Consider the following 19,430-nt stretch of genomic DNA (forward strand, 5'->3'; position numbering starts at 1 on the left):
TCACTACCTAATTGTGTTGCCTCACTCCCCCCCGCAACACAGGTTGCCCCCACAGGCGGGATGGGTGGGGCTTTGGGGTTCCAGAAGGCAGGTTACCTAGCAGGTGTGTAGGGTGGGCATTTGGATTTGGTAAGTCGCTTGGATTTGGTAGGAGACCATGGGGGAGGCAAAGCGAGTGCGTAGGTAGAGCTAAGTCTAACGCTTATGTATGGGGGGGTGTGCTTTTAAAACCAAGAGAAAAATCAAGACAGGTCCCCCCCCCCCAATATGTCTGTTTCAGCTCGCAGCGAAGCTGCTGCGTGAGTGGCGAGGACGAGGGCGAGCTTCGTCATGTGGCACACACTGTAGGCTTCTGACAGCTTGGAGCTATCTACCCCCTCCCGCGCGCGCCCGGGGCGGAAGGTGTGGGTTGGGTGGTCCGAGGCGGGTGACGTCCGAGGCGGGGTGGGGACAAGACTCCGGAGCGCCTGGGTCCGCAGCCACGGCTTGCTCGGCACGGCGTGTCAGGGAGGAGGCGGCCACGTGAGGGGTCCGCGGCAGCTCGCGAGCTGAAGGCTGGGGGCGAAGTGCGTAGCAAGAGTCGTGACGGGGGTGACACGCAGCCGCCGTGGCCCTTTTGCTCACTGCCCACGCAGGGCCGCGCCGCGGGTGGGTGCGCACTCACGCGCCCGCTCCCGGGAGACCGTTTCCGGCTCAGGGCTCGAGCCAAGGCGGTAAACAGGGTGGTGCCCTCTGCCCTCCCGCCCCCGGCCGGGCGGAGGCGCGCGATCGTGGCGGACGAGCTGCGGTGGCGAGCGAGCGCGCGCGCGCGCGGGCGGGCGAGTGCGCGCCCCCGCCCGTCCCGCCTCCTCTGTTTTTGTTTTGATGGAGCCCGCGTGCAGCTGGCGCGTGTCGAGTCACGTGCTGCGGCCGCCAGGGGGCTGGGCGCCGGCGACCGGGACGCGGGGGAGGGTCGCAGACCCTGAACAGTCCGAAAACTACGGCGAGGTACAGTCTTGTGGGGCTGGCTGGTCGCAGTTGTTCCCCTGGAGCAGTATTTGGGTTCGTCGTCACAGCATCCCTGCCAGTCGGCTGTCCCCCCCACCCCATCCCCTCCGGGCCGGAGACTCAACAGAGGGATCGAGCGGACCGTCCTCCCAGGTGTGTTATGCTATATCAGTGGACACAGAAGTACCTACATCTAGCTCTTCATCCAGGCTGCACGGTGTAATCAACCCCAGAGCTTTAGAATTAATCCCGATACCCACTCTCAGAGCTAGAGAACTGAAATCCAAATAGAGTCTGGACTGAGGGCCATTTTCTTCACCTCCTTCTTCACTAGTCATTGTGACGCAGTAAGAATAAAAACTGATAGGTAGCCAGCTTGGTAGGCTAGATGTTGAGTCATCTGTATTTACGCATCGAAGAATGAAAAATAGCCCCAATAGTTAACATGTCGGTCTCTCACTAAATGGGGCCTCTACGTGCCAGACAGGATGACTGCGCAAACATGGCGACAACCTGGAGGAGTACAGTTTTTACTTTTGGAGGAATGGAAGTACAGGAGGTTCTGGCAGAGGTGAAGCTTGAGGACTCCCTGACGGGAGCTCATGGGAGCAGGCCCAAGAGTTCATATTTGAAACCATTACTCGGGGTTGCTTGAGAGACCTTTCACTTTTGCGAACAGCCTAGGAATAGTGCATACTAGCCCGAGGGCCCGAATTTCTGTACATGGATTTCTGTTGTTATAGCTTTATCTGGAAAGGTTCTCTTGTTTGAAAGAAGAACCAACCACCTTTTGGTAAATTCACTAATGCCTTCAGGCTACTGATTCTAGAAGTTTACTGTGGGGGAGGGGAGGGAGGATCTTAGCAATTTGAAGTTAACAGGTGGATCCCCTCATATTATCTTCATGCTCGTTGTCATTTAACATACGTGTAAACTGAAGAAGAGTCCAGAGGGTGCGTCTGTGTTCCATCTATGCTCAATAAATAAGGACGACATGGTGGGTCATAGTTTGGATGTGGACAAAGTGCCCCCATTGGGTACAGTGTCTGAGAAGTTCTGTCGTGAAAATTTTGGAGGAAGCTCACACTCTGGATTATAGAAGCTTTGCCTTTTTTTTTTTTTTTTTTTTTTAACAAACATCCCTTATTCCTCCTTGGTTTTGTTTCTCATTTATGTGATCTTGATGAGAACCTTAAGATGTAGGGGTTCTGGTACTTGTTTGGAAAATGTGGTTGCTGATACCTACGGTGATACCAAATAACACATTAAATTCGAGTTTCTCTCCAGAGTTCTAATTCTAACAGTCTTGTGACTATTTGCATTATCATTGTTGTCTTCTGTGGCCTAAAGAGCTCTGAATGTGCACACTAATGACTGCCACCAAATAGCGTTCGCTGCGCGGTGGACACAGGTAAGTATATTTGAGACCAGGGTTTAAAGGTTAGTGTTCACGTTCCTTGCAGTTTGGTGAGCCGACGATCTTGAAGACCCACCCAGGCCAGCACATCATAAATGTGAACATTGCTGGTCTGGAATAAATAATTATCCAGCCACATGTTGGTTTCCTCCCGTCGATCCTGGTGCCCTCACCACAAGCGGCACCTTTTTCTTAAGCATTGTCAGGCTGTTTAGGGACTGGTGGGCTCAACTTTCCTAATGCTGCGACACCTTAATGTAGTTCCTCATGCTGTGACCCCTAACCATAAAATTATTTCCATTTCTATGGCATAACTGTAATTTTGCTGTTATGAAACTCAATATAAGTATCTATGTTTATCAATGGTTTTAGCCTACCCCTGTGAAAGGGTGACCCCCAAAAGGGGTTGAGGTCCCCAGGTTAAGAACCGAGGTCTGGCCTGGCGTGGTGGCGCACGCCTTTAATCCCAGCACTCGGGAGGCAGAGGCAGGCGGATTTCTGAATTCGAGGCCAGCCTGGTCTACAGAGTGAGTTCCAGGACAGCCAGGGCTACACAGAGAAACCCTGTCTCGAAAAACCAAAAAAAAAAAAAAAAGATGGCCTGCCTGCTTCCTGGTTACCTCCTCCTCTTGAAGAACTTGTTCTTAAAAATCTTATTTACATATGTGGTGTTTGGTCTGCATGCACATCTGCACACCAGAAGAGAAGAGCATCAGATCCCATGAGGCTATAGTTAAAGACAGTTGTTAGCTACCATGCAGGTGCTGGGAATTGAACTCAGGGCCTCAGGAAGAGTTGCCGGAGCCATCTCTCCAGCCCCACCTTTTTTTTTTTTTTTTTTTAATGTCCTGTAGCCTTTCGCACATCCTTGGCTCATTTTGTCAGACACAGATTATCATACTGTATTTGTCACAAAAAAACAAAACAAACCAACCAAACAAACAAACAAAAAAAACTGCTCTTCAATGTTAGGAATGACTTAAAAAAATAAAAACTGTATCAGTGGCACACAGCGGCACTAAGTTCTTTCCATTGGCCACCATTGAATTCTCTTTGCCTCCCTTACCCACATTCATTCGGAAGCACCCTTCCCACCTCTGGTCTGAGTGGTCAGGTGAAGAGCACACACCCTTTGGTGAGAGACACAGACCTTTTTTTTTTTTTTTTTTTTTTTTGGCTGAGTGGACACTGCGTTTTCTTACTGATAACGCGCTGGGCGAGTAGCTCCCTCCCGTTGCCACTTCCCCCTTATTTGGAAAGAAATGACAGGCATTACCAGCGGCCGTGCTTTTTTTTTAAGGCACAAATGCTTGGTCAGATATCATTACACTGTAATTTTCAGATGGGGTATACAGAGCTACTGAGAGCCCCTCAGCCCTGTGAGGCTATCTGAGATGAAGATGAGATTTTTTTTTTTAATCTCTTGATTTGCAGTATGTTACGAGATTGGGGCCCTCAAGCATCTTCATGTTAAAAGGTAGCTTGTGTGACGCAGAAACTGAAGTTGGAGTTGCTGCAAATGTGGATAGATAGCCACTAGTGGCTCCTTACCGGACAGCATGGAGGGCTTGCTTCTCTTAGAGTCTAAACATGTAAAGCATTGAAGCGAAGGCAGTGTACCTTTAAAAGAGAAGTCTTGATGATTCTAGGGCATTGGCACGAGTGCTTCTCATTTCTAGATTCTAGGTACTTGCTGGTGACACTTTTTTTTTTTTTTTCTGACCTGAATGAGGCCTTCAGCTAGAGAACATCTGTGTTATTACATAAGCTGGTTTTATACTGTATGTGGTCTCGTCGTCTCCCTTTCAGGAGCAGAGTGAAGAAGTTGGGGATAGCTATAATGATGAGTAATTATTTACAAATGGAGGGGAGTAATTGGAGCATAAACCAAACGACTGCCTCACAAGCTGAATAAGGTAGTGTTTTGTTTTGTGTTTTAGTGTGCTGTAAGGAGCCAGGCAGGATGTATCTTGCTGACGGATACTTCTCTGGTGCTTAGCACAGTGCTTCGCATCAGAAGCGCTCAGATATTTATTGAGTAAGCCCATCACATCATTTCAGGCCCAGAGTGCAGGTTGAAGAGCAGAAGAAAAAACAGAGGACAAAGTTCTCACGTCACTCTGACGCCACCGTTCTTCCAAGGCATTCTGGTCAAGCGTGACCTTGATTTCTTTCCCGTAGCCATTCCCCTCATTTGATGACATAGTAAAAGTGAAGTCATGAGATGGGGTGTACAGGTTAGGAGGAGACTGTATGCACACGGAGAAAGAAAAGCAAGGATTTATTCTGATTGTGTGGTAAAGAAAGTAAAATTCCATGCATTGAAGAGCTTTAGTTATTTGGCTCATGAAAAAAATTTAAATAAATATATGTTAATAATTCTGAAAAGAAGAGTGAAAATACCACCCTAGCATGACATTGAGAAAACAATTTCAGCATAAGAATGGGACTGGACCCTTCATTTTATAATCTCTAAACCTCAGTCTGTGCTAGAACCTTGGAAACTTCTCCAAGTGGATATTTAAGGTAGAAGCAGAAGCAGGTGTTTTATGACGTAAGTAACTACTAGGGAATATTTTTATTAAGAAGGTCTAGGGCATGCCAAACACATTTAAAATGAGCTCAAAGGTGGAAAATCCCGACATCCTTACTTGTGAGCCAGTCTGCTGGGGCTGCATGTCAGTGCAGCTGACGTGCACGTGGTAGTGTGTGCAGAAGATGGTACAGAAGTCCACTCTCCATCTTGTATAGCAGATGGGCCCACTTGATGCTGTGATGTGTGCCTGAGGTTTCAGCCTGCATTTTTTTCCCACGGCTTCTAGAACTCCTGATGTCAGGGCCCGTCATTCACTATGTCCCATAGTTAAAACTAATTTTACTATAAAATAAGTGCAACACAAGGAAATACAAACCTGTCCCTCGAAACAAAATCAAAAGGCATGATTATTCCTATGTGAAATGTGAACTGAGACGGGGGCAGGCAACCTTTTTCTTAAGAATTTCTGCCTATTTTTGTGGCCTATTTTAAAATAATTCTGGAGTGAATCTCTCTACAGGGTCTGACTGTGAGCCCTGTGGAACTCACTGTGTAAACCAGACTGGTCTGCCTTTGCCTCTGGAGTGTTGGGATCAAAGGTGTGCATCACCACGCCTGGCGGAATTTTTTTGATGGGTTCAAATAATAATACATAAATAAGTGTGAGCTCCTCAAACTGTCAACCAAGTGTTCCAGTAATTCCTGCTGTTGCCTTAGAAACAAAACCAAACACTACTGATAGCAACAGAATTGAACCTAGCTAAACCAATGAAAGGAAGCCTTTGACACTTCATGTGTTCAGAGGCCAGTCGTGTGTAGGCTGCTTTTTGGGGTTTTCAATATAAATCACTCAGCATAAATAACTTTATATTGCCTGTGTCTACATATCTGGTGATGCTGTTAGATTGGTAACAGAATCCAGATGCATTTTGCCTATGAAAGGTCATAGAACTAAATGGATTTGGGTGCAGCGTTAAAGAACCTTGGCTTTCAGAGAACTGTTGACAGTGAGTGACCAAGGTTCATTGAAGAATTTAAGGAGGCTGGGTGTGTTTCCAATGACCATTCTGGCTGTCAGGAGGCTCACAAGTTCAAGGCTAACCTACATCGTGAGACAGTCTCAAAAACAACAAAATTGACTATGAGGAAATGTTTGGCTTCGGTTCTTTGTGGATTTGGTTACATTGGACCCGTGGTTCCCAAACCACAGAGAGCTTGTTAGAACACACACTGTTGGCTGCCCAGACCATCTGACTGAGGAAGGCCTTGGGTTGGGCAGGCTCACTAATACACTAATATATACTTGATTCCCAGGATTGCTGGTCCTGATGCTTAGAGGACCTTGGATCTATTCAAACTCAGATTAGATATTCCTGAGTAGCCCGAGAATTCTTAGTAAAGACACATTAAAATAGCCAGGTCTGGTGGTCCATGTCTTTAAATCCCAGCACTTTGGAGGCACAGGCAGGTGAGTTTGAGACTAGCCTGGTCTACATAGCAAATTCCAGGACAGCCAGGGCTACTTAGATCATGTTTTAAAAAATATTTCTGATGGTAAATGTCAGTATTGTAAGCAGCTGATTAAATTTCCATGTATTAAATACTAACCAGTCACCTTTTTTCTTTTTTCTTTTTTTAACGTGTGGGTATTTTTCCTGCATGTTTGTCAGTATACACAGTTCCTGAGGAAGCCAGAAGAGGGTGTCAGAAGCCAGTGGTGCTGGAAATCGGACCTCCATCCTCTGGAGGAATAGGCAGTGCTCTTAACCACGAAGTCAACTCCTGTCCAGCAAATTGCCTTTTAAGATCGAGTGGCAGTGCAGTACTGGGGCTCACTGAAAAACAGTGGGTCTATCACACAGAGTGTATTTCTAGTTGAGGTTATATAGCTTTGAGTCTGTATAAGACAGTGATAGCAATGACACAGAAGTCCTCTGAGAACAGCGGATGCAGGGAAGAGCATGTGCTCAGGGAGGAGATGTGGTATGTGCAAGATGCATAGGAAGTCGGAGCACAGTAGTGAACAGGCTGTGGGCACAGCAGCAGTTCTGTGGCTCCTAGCAGCCCGTGGGCAGAAGCGAGGGGTCAGTCAGGGATAACAGGGTCTTAAAGAAGACATCACAGTGTACTTGGGACTCTATGGTGGTACTCTCATATGGCTTCTAAGAGGACAGGAGCTCTGGAGACCTTCCAAGTGATGACCAGGTGAGTCAGGGTCTGACATAGCTGAGGTAAGACTTCACAGCTTACTCCAAAGCCGGGAGAGTTCAGTGGAAGGAAATGGTTTCCATTGGAAGTCTGTACAGCCTCATCTGAGAGAGAAACCAAATGGGATCTACAGGGAGGAAGGACCGGTGGCAGTGATGGGATCCTTTAAGATTTTTAAACACTTTACTTAAAGACTTATTAACCGGACTAATTATAGCAGCACAGGCTTCTCTGTGAGGAAATAATGGCTGTGAGCTTTCGTTTTCTGTGACTGTCACCACGTCCTGTTGTTTAGCTCATGTCACTTTTTTCATGGTTCTGCTCTGTCAGTCAGTGCTTACACTTTTAGATGGCTTTGATAATCACTAACACGTTTAAATCAGATTTCTGGAAGTTAGGCATGTTGCTTCTTCCGGAGTGTGTTTGATGAATTCGTGTGGGCCATAGCGGTCTGCAGCCTCCAGCCTGGCTCCACTCTGCAGGAGATTTAGGTTTATCTTGAAATAGTATATTTTGTAACTGCTCTTAGGAAATACTGAAACTTAGACTCTTAAGAGCTGATTTCTCACACACATGACTGATTTCAGACTTTCACAGAGCGAGCTCTAGGCATGAATTTATTATGTTGAAAAGACTTGCTACTGAAATCTACAGTCGCTTTTTCTTGTGTTTGACACTGGGCATGGAGATGCAGTTCTTTATATGAATCTTTAGATTTTATTTTGGTTTGAGACAGGATCCCACACTGTAGCCAGGGAGTCTTTGGAACTCATTTATGTAGCCCAAGCCACCCTTAAGTCCTACAGCAGTCCTCCTTCTGTCTCAGGCTCCTAAGTGCAAGAATTATGAGCACAAACAACAACTTGCTATACACAGCTAACTCATAGTCAGTTTGTGACAGAAGTTTAATTTCTGGGCTAAGCAGACATGAGAGTGCTGGGACCTGGAGTGTCCGTTGCCATGCCTGTTGAAGGGTTCTTCTCCTGGCCCTTCCTTGAGTGTCCCTTTTCCCCCTTCCTCTAGAGCACTGGTTTTTCAATTTGTGGGTCTGCCCACCTTGGGGATTGTTAAACAGCCCTCTCCCAGGGGTCACCTAAGACCATCGGACAACACAGATATATTCATAGCAGCAGGGCTGGCGAGATGGCTCAGCAGTTACGAGCACTGACTGTTTTTCTGAAGGTCCTGAGTTCAAATCCCAGCAACCACATGGTGGCTCACAACCATCTGTGATGGGATCTGATGCCCTCTTCTGGAGTGTCTGAAAACGGCTACAGTGTACTTACATATAATAAAATGAATAAATCTTTTAAAAAAGGATTCATAGCAGCAAGATTGAACTTTTTAAAGAAGTAACAATAAATAATTTTATGGTTGGTGGGGTCACCACAGCATGAGGTCACTAAAGGGCCACAGCATTGAAAAGCTAAAACAGTCTTTGTTTTTTCTTGTCTTTAATAAAGACCTTTTCTATATGGGAGCATCTGACTCATTTTCTTTCAGTTCCTTTTACTCCAACCTGTGAGAATTGTGTCGCAGCCTCTCTCATTGGGCGTGGTTGGCCAACACTTCTGTGTGGATCTACATGAGGCTGTCTCCACACACTCTTCCATTTTCCGGCTGATCTTACTTGGAACATGGAGGTGTAACACTGTTTTGTTTTGTTTCGTTTTGTTTCGAGACAGGGTTTCTCTGCATAGCCCTGGCTGTCCTGGAACTCACTTTGTAGACCAGGCTGGCCTCGAACTCAGAAATCCGCCTGCCTCTGCCTCCTGAGTGCTAGGATTAAAGGTGTGCACCACCACGCCCGGCTCTGAGTGTTCTTTTAACAGTGATTGTGTAGTTGCTTGGCACTCACAGTTGCTCCTGGTAGCTTCCGGGCCCTGGGGAAAGCAGGCTCTTCTTCTCTGTTCCTTTGTGAGAATTTGGATCGACAAAGGTTTTCCTGGCCCTCAGGTGCTAAATAGAACTTATCCCTACAGTGGTAGGGTTACAGACCCTCACAGGGGTGTTGCTTATCACAGGCCTGACAACAGAGGGCAGGGTCTTGATTTCAAGTGAGAGACTCGAGAATCCCTTACACGAGTTTAGTTATTGCTGTGGTTCGAACACTCAATCATGTTGTGTTGGTCATAGTGTTATTTGTGTTCTGAATTTAGCTCTTTGAATTTTGTAGTTTTCCCACTAATTCATACAGGGTTTGTGACAAAAGAATTGTTATGGCTCTATCATCTTCCCTACTTCTTGCTTGAAAATGCATCTTTTTGGCCCTCTCCCTCCCCCTGGAGTTTGGGTGGGTCCCAAGTCCTGTCAGTTAAGTTGAATCCTAAAGCCAGGAAAGGTCACCTATCAGGATTTGGAAGGTTTCTGCTACTTTGTGGTTCCCAGGAGGATGTGGCTTCTAAAGACAGCCTTTCCTGTGTATTTGAACCACTGAGGGAGTTTCTGGCTTAGCGTTTCTGTTAACGTCTTTTGCACTCACGTAATAAACACCTATCCCAGATCTCTCTTCTGCATAACTTGTACGTTGGCCTGTGACCTTGGGTGCTCGTGTCCTGTTTTCAGGGAATCCTTGCCAGTGAGGAATCTCTTTGTTCACAACTCCAGCAGGCTGCTTTATCTGTCCGTGGTCAAGGCCACTGGCAGTCGTTTCTGCTTTCTGGCTGTGTATGGTGGCACACACTTACCGTACATACCGTCCGTGCTTTGAAAAGCCTGGGGCGATTCCCGGTGAGCTTCGTCATGGCCGCGGCACGGAGGCCTCATCAATCGCCTTGTCTTAGAGTCGGTTATGTTCCTTTGGCTTTGCCTTTTCTGTTTCTTTTTTTTTTTCTTTTTTCTTTTGCTTCAGAATTTTATGGTGTGTATAAACTCTTGTCAGGGAGCAGTATCATGATGGCTCCATATTTTTAAAAAGCACTTATTGCATGACAATGCTTATGTTTTGATAGGAAAAAGTGAGACATTTTAAAAGGTCATAGCTCGTTTTTAGGTTTCATCTTCCAAATTTATACCTTCTGCCTTGGCTTTGTGGGGCGTTAGCGTGCGTATACCTTTCTTTCTTTCCTTTCCATGGGAAAGTATGCCCAACTCCCTCCTCATTCCCACTTGTAGGGAGTTCCGAGTTGAGATTCTTCCTGCTGCCAATTTAATTCTGGAAGAGGACCCAAGGACTCTGCTCATAGCCACCCGTCTTTGTGACCATCTAATGAGCCGTGTGCAACAAGGACTTTTTTGGCTTAATGAACCAATGTCCTAGTTACTCATTTCGTATTATCTGCATGGTATTTTCAAGACCGGAATTTTTAAAAATAATAGATCAGGGCTGGGGGATACTGCTGGGTGGGCGAGCTTTTGTGTAAGTAAGTGTGGGCTTTGGGTTCACTCCAGCACTACAAAACCCAAAACGATGATTTGGGATTCTAATCAGCAAACTTGGTTTCCATTTGTCTCTAATGATCTTCCTGAAAACAGATGTGGAATATTCGTTGTTCCTCTGTTGGGGACAAGGTGGTGACACGAGGCACAGTCTCTGTCCAAGGGGTCCCAGATCTTTAACCCAGAAAGCTGCCTTGCATTCTTGAGGAAAGCCACCACAGCATCCTGAGAGCCGACTAGAAATGCCTGTGCATTCACTGTGTTTTGTTAGTGTTGGAGGTACCACTTGATATGGCAAGAACAGACCTGCAATTGTGAAAGTTTACGTAACACTTGCTAACACACTGCGGCACCCTTCTGAAGCTATAAGCTCAGGCAGGGTTCCTCGCCAGGAGCCTGTGGGTTCGTGGACACTGCAGCAAAGCCCTCAGAGGGCTGAGGGGGTGGGCGTGAGCTACTGCCCATCGGTAGGGTCCTCCTCCTCTTCCGTATGGAAGTCTAAAAGGTTAATCAGATCTGTGGTTAGTTACACCTTCTGTTCAGAAAGCAGACACTGCTTCGAATGTGTCTGGAATGTGCCTTGGAAGGTTTGTGGGATGCTGGGACGCTGCGGCTCTGGCACACCCAACTTTGGCCTCCTCTCCCCTCCCCTCATTCTTTCTAATTTTCCAAATTTATTTATTTATTTTTTTGGTGTGGGTTCTCTTCTGTTTATCTGCCTTTCCTGTTTGCTCTTCAAAGGCTGCGGACATAACAGCTCAGCTGGTAGAGGGTTTGCTTTGCATTCACGAGGCCCTGGATTCAATTCCCACAAAACAAATTGCCCAGGAGCATTCGGGACATTCACCCACATCAGCCCCTGACCCTACCCCAACTAATGACCATCTAAAGCTGTAGGCAGCTTTGACTCTAATGTTAGGATTGTTTTAGTCTATAAACATGTGTGTGCCGATGGGAAGTAATGAACATGAAACATTTCTGAATATTTTAATTTGTTGATAACAGGTTAATTCCTGATTGGATGGAAAGTACACATGAAGTATGTCCTTTGTTGTTCAGGAGACGTTCAAGTGGGATTCAGACGCACGCCTGAAGACTTTCTGCTAGGAGTTATTGTCTTTTAAGTAACAAATTTCAGGATTGTTTTTTAACAAATTTGTTGAACAAAAATGTTGTTTGGGTTCAAGCAATGTTTTTAAATTGCTTAAATTATGTTTGGTATAAAGAACTCGGCAGTCAAATTATGTAAACCACCACTGTCGGATGATCATGCAGTCTAGCTGTAATAACCTCCAGAGTTAACGGAATGCAGTCCTATTAGTCCTACGCCGAGGAGTTAGTCTAAAATGGAGTAGCTGGCTAGTGGCATAACTGACAGCAGGCAAGTGACAGTCCTCTTTCTGTCAAAACAAGGTGACTTGGAAGGAGAGTAGGCCAAGCAACATGAGTTTTTGACTTAGATAATACCTAGTTACCTTAGATCTCACTTAGTTAACTTGGATACCACCTAGTTACCAGGTGGGGATTGGTCTTTGGAAGGGAATTACTGAGGAAGGTCCAACCCAGGTCTGGAATGCAATTCATTGTACTTTGTTCTTTGCTACAGTTTCTGTTGAACGGGGTGTCCCTCAGGCCCCCAGGCCAATGCTTGGCCGCATCTCAGCTAACTGAAGTGAATACTCATTCACATTTCAAATCTGGAAGAAGGAGCCCTCCAGTAATACTCAAGGCGGGTCTTTAAGGGGTGCTCTTCAATTTTCATTCTTTTAACAGTTTGAGAGACCAGTGTTACATAAATTTATGGGAATTTTGTTGTTTCCAACTCAGAGTTGCTTTGTTTGGGGTTGGAGAATAGGTTTTGTGGTTCCCAGGAGGCAGTTGGGCAGAGGGAAGCCTAGCAATCTGGAACAAACTGGAAGGGGTGAGGAAAGAGGAGCTCTCATAAAAGCATTAGAGAAAAGCTGAGGGCATTGGAGCTGGTACTGAGCAGCCCAAGAACGTGGGTGTCCAGGCCTTTCTCCATTCTTAGCAAGTTGTTGGTCTTACTGGCTAGGCAGTGTGTAGGACACTATTCTTTTGCCCTAAGGAAATGAGAGAGAGGTCTGGAGGCAAATGGAGAGAAGAAGCCCTTTTAACTTTTACTTTCTGAAGGGTGTGATACCCACCCCGGCTGCTGGTACGTGCAGCGCCGGGCTCATAGGCAGCACAAATGTATGTCTCATAGTTTGGAAGTCCAAGATCAAGATACTGTCAGATTCTTGTTTGATGAAGACCAGCTTTCTGGCTCATAGTAATACCTTCTTGCCATTGTCTCAATGCGGCAGAGAGGAAGCCAGCGCTGTGTGGCTTGTTGTTGGTTGAGATAGGTCTTGCTCAGGCCGTCCCCCAATTCCCTGCCATCTTTCTGTCATGTCTGTCTTTGTGTGTTTTAAAAGGTCACTAATCCCATCCATGAGCGAGTGCTCCACCCTCCTCACCTCAGCTAAGATTATTTCTAAAGTTCTTGCCTCCCAATACTGTCTAAGAAGTAGGATTTCAGTAAATGAATTGATGTGGCTGGGTGGCAAAGAATTCAGTCTGTAGGGATAATTCTCCTTGTGCCCCTTCATTTGATAGTTTAGTTATAAGAAGGGATTTTTAGGAGTTGCTGTGGGGAGAGGGAGATGCGATGGGGGCTGGTACTTAGGAAGCCAGGGAATCTTCACGGAAAAGCACAAAGGAAGATACAAGAACTTGTTTTCTTCTTCGAGAACAAGTTTGTCCTCTGAGAATGAGAGGGGATCTTGGAGTTTATTGCAGGAGAAAAGTCTAGAAGACAGCAAATAGAACTCAGTTTACCTTGAATATATATTTATACCACTTTTAATCAGAAAGGAAATAAATACCTTAAAATCTATGAGAAATTCTGACCACAGTTTTAACAAAGAGAGAAGATGGTTTGGGATCTAGAGTTGAATCCAACCACAAAAAATAAAGGGCAGATAGTAACTTTAAAAAACGGAAAAATGAATATGTAAAAGTAAATATTCACTTAGTAATAATATCTACACTTAGATTTTTTTGTTTTTTGTTTTTTTTTTTAAACAGAATCTTTTATATAGCCCCGGTTAGGATCTCAATCCTCCTGCCTCAGATACCTGATTGTTGTGATTACAGTCATGTGCCCTACGACATTGTGTTTTCATTTTTGTTTTTGCTTTGTCTTTAAAACATCTGCTTGAGTTTTCCTAGATTTTATATGAACATTAAAAAAACTTTATAAAGTAAATTCTAAATATCTATGCTATTAATCATTTCCATGTGATAGCAATGTGATTATCTTGAGTGATTTTAATTTTTTTAAGTTGCACGTCTATGGAATCAACCAAGCAGTAGAGATAGTTGGAGGAAAAGGTCTTGGCAGAGGACTGTCTATATGCCATGCACATGGTATGGTGTTACAAGTCTGTAGGCATTGAAGGTGCATTGGGAAATGAACAGAGAATGTGTGCAAATGCTAGACCACATGATTAATAGTAGACTTAAGCATCTGCAGGTTTTGTTGTGGGTTGGGTCTTGGATCCAATCCCACGTGGATATGATGTTCATTCTTCAAAATAACTTTACAAACACTATTTTAAATTTAATGTACTAGTGCTTTGCTGCATATACATCTGGAGTCCAGAAGAGGGCATCAGATCCCCTTGTAGATGGTTGTGAGCCACCACATGGTGGCTGGGAATTGAATTCAGGACCTCTGGAAGAGTAGCCAGTGCTTTTAACTGCTGAGCCATCTCTCCAGCTCTCCCTTTATTAACACTTTGAGACATGTTACATAAAAGAGGAACTAACATCAGAATTAACCTAGGTAGATTTTTTCTAAACAAAATTAATGATTGATTCTTAAGTGCCTCTACTCTTGAAGGCCAGTGTTACTGTTTACTCCTAGTGCCCAAACACACTGCTTACAAAGACAGCAGTTGAGGAACTCTGTAGTGGTCTGTTGTAGACCCCTCCTCTAGCCATGATGGAGTATTGAGGGCCTGGATCTTTTGGGGTCTTATGTAAGCAGCCACAGCTTCATCGAGTCCATGACTGCAGTGCCTATGTCGGATCAAGAAGACATTTTTTGTTTCACATCTCACCATTCTCTGGCTCCCACTAAAAGACAAAAAGATAAAATTAAGTTGGAAAATCCAGCAGATGTGGCTATCCACCAGGCATTTTTTAAAAAAAAAATAATTTCATGCAGTGAATTTTGATTATATCCACCCTCAGCTCTTCACCTCAACTTCTCCCAGATCCATTCTCACTTCCCTACACCCTTATCATGTCATGTCCCTTTTCTGGGTTAATTCAGTAGCCCTTTGACATTCTGTCTGTGGGACCATCTGGATTGCAGTTGACCTGTGAAGAGCGGCTCCTTTTAAGGAAACTGATTCTCCCTTCCTCAGAAGCCTTCAACTGTCCATAGCTTCTCAAAGCTGCCAATCTATCAGCAGATAAGTCCCAGGGCAGTTTTATACCCTGCCCATTTAGCAAAGTAGTCATAGTAGGTTCATCCCCAGGGTCTGTGAGCTCTCCAATCTTGGCCTCGTGGCTAGATTTACCAGGTATGTATCACCTTCTGTGGAGTGGACTTTCAATGCAGTCAGAAAGCAGTTGGTCACCTCCCTAACGTTTGTGACACCATAGTATCCATAGGCATGACTATTGAAGTGTCAGTTGTTACTGCAGGTGATAGGATTCACAGCTGGGTAAGACTGTTGGTGGCTTTCCCCCTGGCAGTCTGCATAGCACCCAGTTACTGTCTTAATTAGTATTAGAGGTAGCATGCTTCCTGGTCAGTACCCACTTGGTTTCTCCATATCCTGTGACCAGTGTATGTGGGACCTTCAGCAGTGGTCTTTGAGCAGTGAGGCCTTACCATGCAGTTTTGTTAGGCAACTGAGAACAACAGTGATAATAGTCTGTACTTTTTGGGGGATTTCCAGAATATCTCCCAAAAATTTGAGGGCAGGTGTCCCACACCTCATCGTTGTGCTTTTTGTTTGGCATCCTGTGTCTCTGAGGTAAACATGATCCCCAGAGTAAAGAACTCTAGTTAAATTCATTGTTTTCATATGTTTTTGAAAACATCCTTTGGGTTAGATACCTCTCCTGCAGCCTCGCCCTCTGCCTTACCTGCCTATCCCTGTGTGCTTGCTGCTGTCGCCACGTTTGAAGAATACTAGCCAGTCACTATGGAGAAGGTGCTTCCATTTGGTTTGGTTGATGTTTCCTCCTGTGAGAGTCAGGGTTTGTGCTTTTGTGGATGTGTCACCATTCAGACATTATATCCTCACTGTATCACACTGGAGGCATATAATGCCACCCCTGAGAAGCTTGATGCCATGGTTAAGGCCGGCTTTCCTCTCTTGTCTGTCTGTCGGTTTTTCCTGCATTTTTCAAATAAAAAGCAAGCTCATGGGATAACCTTTCTTAGATTTTTATTACTATCTTATTTATAAGTAGTATTTACAATTTTTTAGTTTTGGTTTTGACTATACTTAAGATTTTTGTTTTTGTGATGGATGGGCTCTTTTTTGGTTTGCTTTTGAAACTGGGTCTCAGTCTAGCCCTGGGTAGGCTGGAACTTGCTGTGGAGATCAGACTGTCCTCAGCTTCTGGCAATCCTCCTGCCTCAGCTTTCCAAGTACTGGGATGACAGCTGTGAGTCACCACACTAGCTTCTCAAGTTTTGAAAAATATCTGTAGTCAAACTGATGAGTCTTTCTTATTTCTGACTGAGTCCTAGTTTGCCTGACCCACAGCAGTGTGAGAGAACAAGCCAGTCCCGCTCTAGGACCTGACCCACAGCAGTGTGAGAGAACAAGCCAGTCCCCCTCCAGGACCTGACCCACAGCAGTGTGAGAGAACAAGCCAGTCCCGCTCCAGGACTTGTTCAGCTTATTCTTGTGTGTGGTCTGAGGTACAGATCTAAGTTCATGACTCTCAAAATGGCTCTCCAGTCTCTCTAGCATCATTTCTTGTCAAGTGCTTTTTCACGTGTTCCCTTTGGTTTGCACAAAGCTGCATGTCTCCTTGAGCCTGCTCTTTACTTTGTTGTGTGGATTCCTTGGTCTGTCTATCTGATCTGTCTGTCCGTTACGTAGGCTTTATGTTAGCATATATCACCTGGAAGAACATACCATCGTCCCCTCTGGTACCTGAGAGTATCCCTGGCTATTCTATTCATTCATTTTTCAATATGAAATTCTCTTATCAATCATCCACTTAAAAACTTAGTATATTTGTGGAACTTACATTAATTTTATGAATTTAATTACAGTGAACTGACATTTTAGTGACGTTAGCTTGATGTATATCAGAAAATACAATTGCTCTTGCTTGGTTGAGTTCTCGCTTGTTTCGCCTTGCGATGTTTTTAAAGTCTTCCTCTGATGGGTTTTACACACATTTCTTATTATGAAACTTGCATTTTTCCACTTAATATTCTGTTGAGCAGGTCAGTACATGTTGACCTATTTTATTTTGTAAAATGGATCCAGAGTAGTCTGCCCTGTCCTAATTTAATTTAACTTTGCCTCTGTTGATGTATGCTTGTTACTTTTAATTTTTTCCTCTTCTAAGCAGCTAGAATTAGAATTCCTTATTCATAAACCATCTGGATTTTGGAGGTAATAAATGCTGTTAACTTATCCTCTCAAATCATGTGATAGTCATGCAAACTTTATTGCATATGTACATTATTACCAGATCTCCAAACTTTTAAAAAAAGATTTACTTATTTATTTTCTATGAGTACACTGTAGCTGTCTTCAGACAAATCCAGAAGGTGGCATGGATCCTATTACAAATGGTTGTGAGTCACCATGTGGTTGCTGGGAATTGAACTCAGGACCCCTGGAAGAGCAGTCAGTGCTCTTTACCACTGAGCCATCTCGCGAGCCCTCTCCAAAAAATTTAAAGAAAAAAAAAAAAACATGAAAGATGCTCCTGCTCTAAAAGTGTTTTGTGTTCATGAGCATGGATTATATAAGGCAGAAGTGGCTGGGGATGCAGCTTAGTCGTTCAGTGCCTGTCTAGTGTGCCGGTCCAGTTACCAGAGTACTACAAATAACAAAGTAGCAGAAGTCACAGTGTTCGCCCTGAGTAACTACAACACAGTCTTGGAAACCATATTTACATACATTAGAAAAATAAGTAAAGTTTCCATGAATGTAGACCTTGTATTGAGCCCAGAAGAGTGAGTCACTGGGTCTAGGGACTTCAGTCCTAGTACTCAAGGGACAGGAACAGGTGGATCTCAGTGAATTTGGGACCAACATGGACTGAACAGCAAGTTCTAGGTCAGCCAAGGACTGCATAGTGAGACCTTGTTTTAATATCCTCCTCCCCAAAAGAAAGTGCTGAAAGAGGTTTGGTGCACTACAGGTTTGGTGTGCTAATGGCACAGGTTAAGCTTACTTTGCCAGCAACAGTAATGGCCTAGACTAAAATGGGATCTGCATGCAAAGATAAGGAAAGGACAGCAGGTGATGGATAGATGACTGAGGTGAGGCCCAAAGAAACACTTGAGGTTTGATCTCCTGCTGGCAAACTACAAATCACCCTCAAATCCAGAGATTGGAGTCAACAGTAAAAACTGGGTGTCTCTACCTGTGTCTGGGGTTGGGGTTCAGGACTGGGGTCTCATCTTATATTGAAGTCAAAATATTAGGTTCCAGTCCTCTTCCAAAGTGGTGTACTTCCTGGTGCTGGTGACTTCTGGAGACCTCAGTTCTCCCTGTGAGTCTCTCCACAGAGTAGAGTGTCCCTAAGACCTGGCCACTTCACCCCCAGATCAAGTAATCCAGGGAGCCAAGGCAGGTGCCTCAGTGCCTTTTGACTTTCCCTGTGCTCCACAGTCTATTCTCTAGAAACAAGCTGTAAAGTCAACCCACATTCAAGAGCAGGGGAACTAAGCTTCATGTTTTCAAGGGGAATGTCGAAGAATCTGGGAACAGATTGTGAAACCTACACACTGTCCTGTCTGTTCTGACAAGGAGGGATGCTAACATTTTCAAAAGGGAAAAATGAGCTTCTCTCCCACTCACCCCCCGTGGTATCCACGGAAGATGAAGCCGGCTGTAGTGTTGAATATAGATTGAAGTGAGATCTGCCCTGTGCTGTCATCAACCCGCCAGTGGGGATAGAGTTAGTCGAGGGCACTGACGGGGGAGGTAGAGCGGGTGGGACAGCGGAGGCAGCAGAGTAAAGAGCAAGTGATGAAGGAGAGAGAAAAACCAGGCCTGTCAGAACTGGGAAGAAGAGCAAGCTCTGAGGGGAAATGAAGCTGCTTTGGTTCCTAGCATTCAGTGGGCAAAGCCCTAAGGAGTCCAAAATGCACAGCCAGGGCCCAGATTGAAACCTCTCACCAGAGAGGCCCAGCAGTGATAGTTACACTGTTAGGGAGAAAAACAGCCCGGCAGGCCAGGGCCTGTGCCTGTGCTGTGGTTTGGAGCAGGGCTAGAGGAGGGAGCCAGATCTGCAGCATGGCGGGGAAGGGAGAACCCGCTGTGTTCCTGGCAGGAAGAAGAGACTCTGGAATGATCCAGAGCCCTCAGGTGTTGGGGTTTAAAGAGGGCTGTGTTTGCCTGCAAGACTGCAATGGAGACAGCAGTTTTTAAGTGGAATAAAATAGTTTTGGAACTTGGATTATAACATGTACATTGATGGCTTTTTAAATGCTCAAGATTGGGAGGAAGGGTGGCTGGCATTCTAGATATTCCTTCCTTTGATGTTGACATATCTTCTGGATTCCTTTTAGAACCCCTGTGCATCCCAGGGATGGCGCCCTCTACAGGAGGGTCCTTGCCTCACTTTCAGGAGTCTCTTAACTGTAAGTGAAATCTGTTTACCTTCTTAGCTTTTTCCCCCTCC

At 45.0% G+C, this 19,430-nt stretch overlaps 1 long non-coding RNA gene across 16 annotated transcripts in view; it reads left to right on the forward strand.

Annotated features, from left to right (window-relative positions):
- Positions 1–19,430, forward strand: part of LOC110296206 (uncharacterized) — a 142,413-nt gene that overhangs the window by 3,069 nt on the left and 119,914 nt on the right. For 3 of the 16 annotated variants that reach the window (XR_015047680.1, XR_015047679.1, XR_015047677.1), the window contains exon 1: positions 1,147–19,389. The exons of the other annotated variants lie outside the window; for them this stretch is intronic. This is a non-coding gene — a long non-coding RNA (uncharacterized LOC110296206). Of the gene's footprint in view, positions 1–1,146; positions 19,390–19,430 lie in introns of those variants that run through there. 16 annotated transcript variants of the gene reach the window in all.

This window comes from Mus caroli, unplaced genomic scaffold (assembly GCF_978045245.1).
Source record: "Mus caroli unplaced genomic scaffold, Mus_caroli_1 scaffold_7, whole genome shotgun sequence".
Classification (NCBI taxonomy): Eukaryota; Metazoa; Chordata; class Mammalia; order Rodentia; family Muridae; genus Mus; species Mus caroli.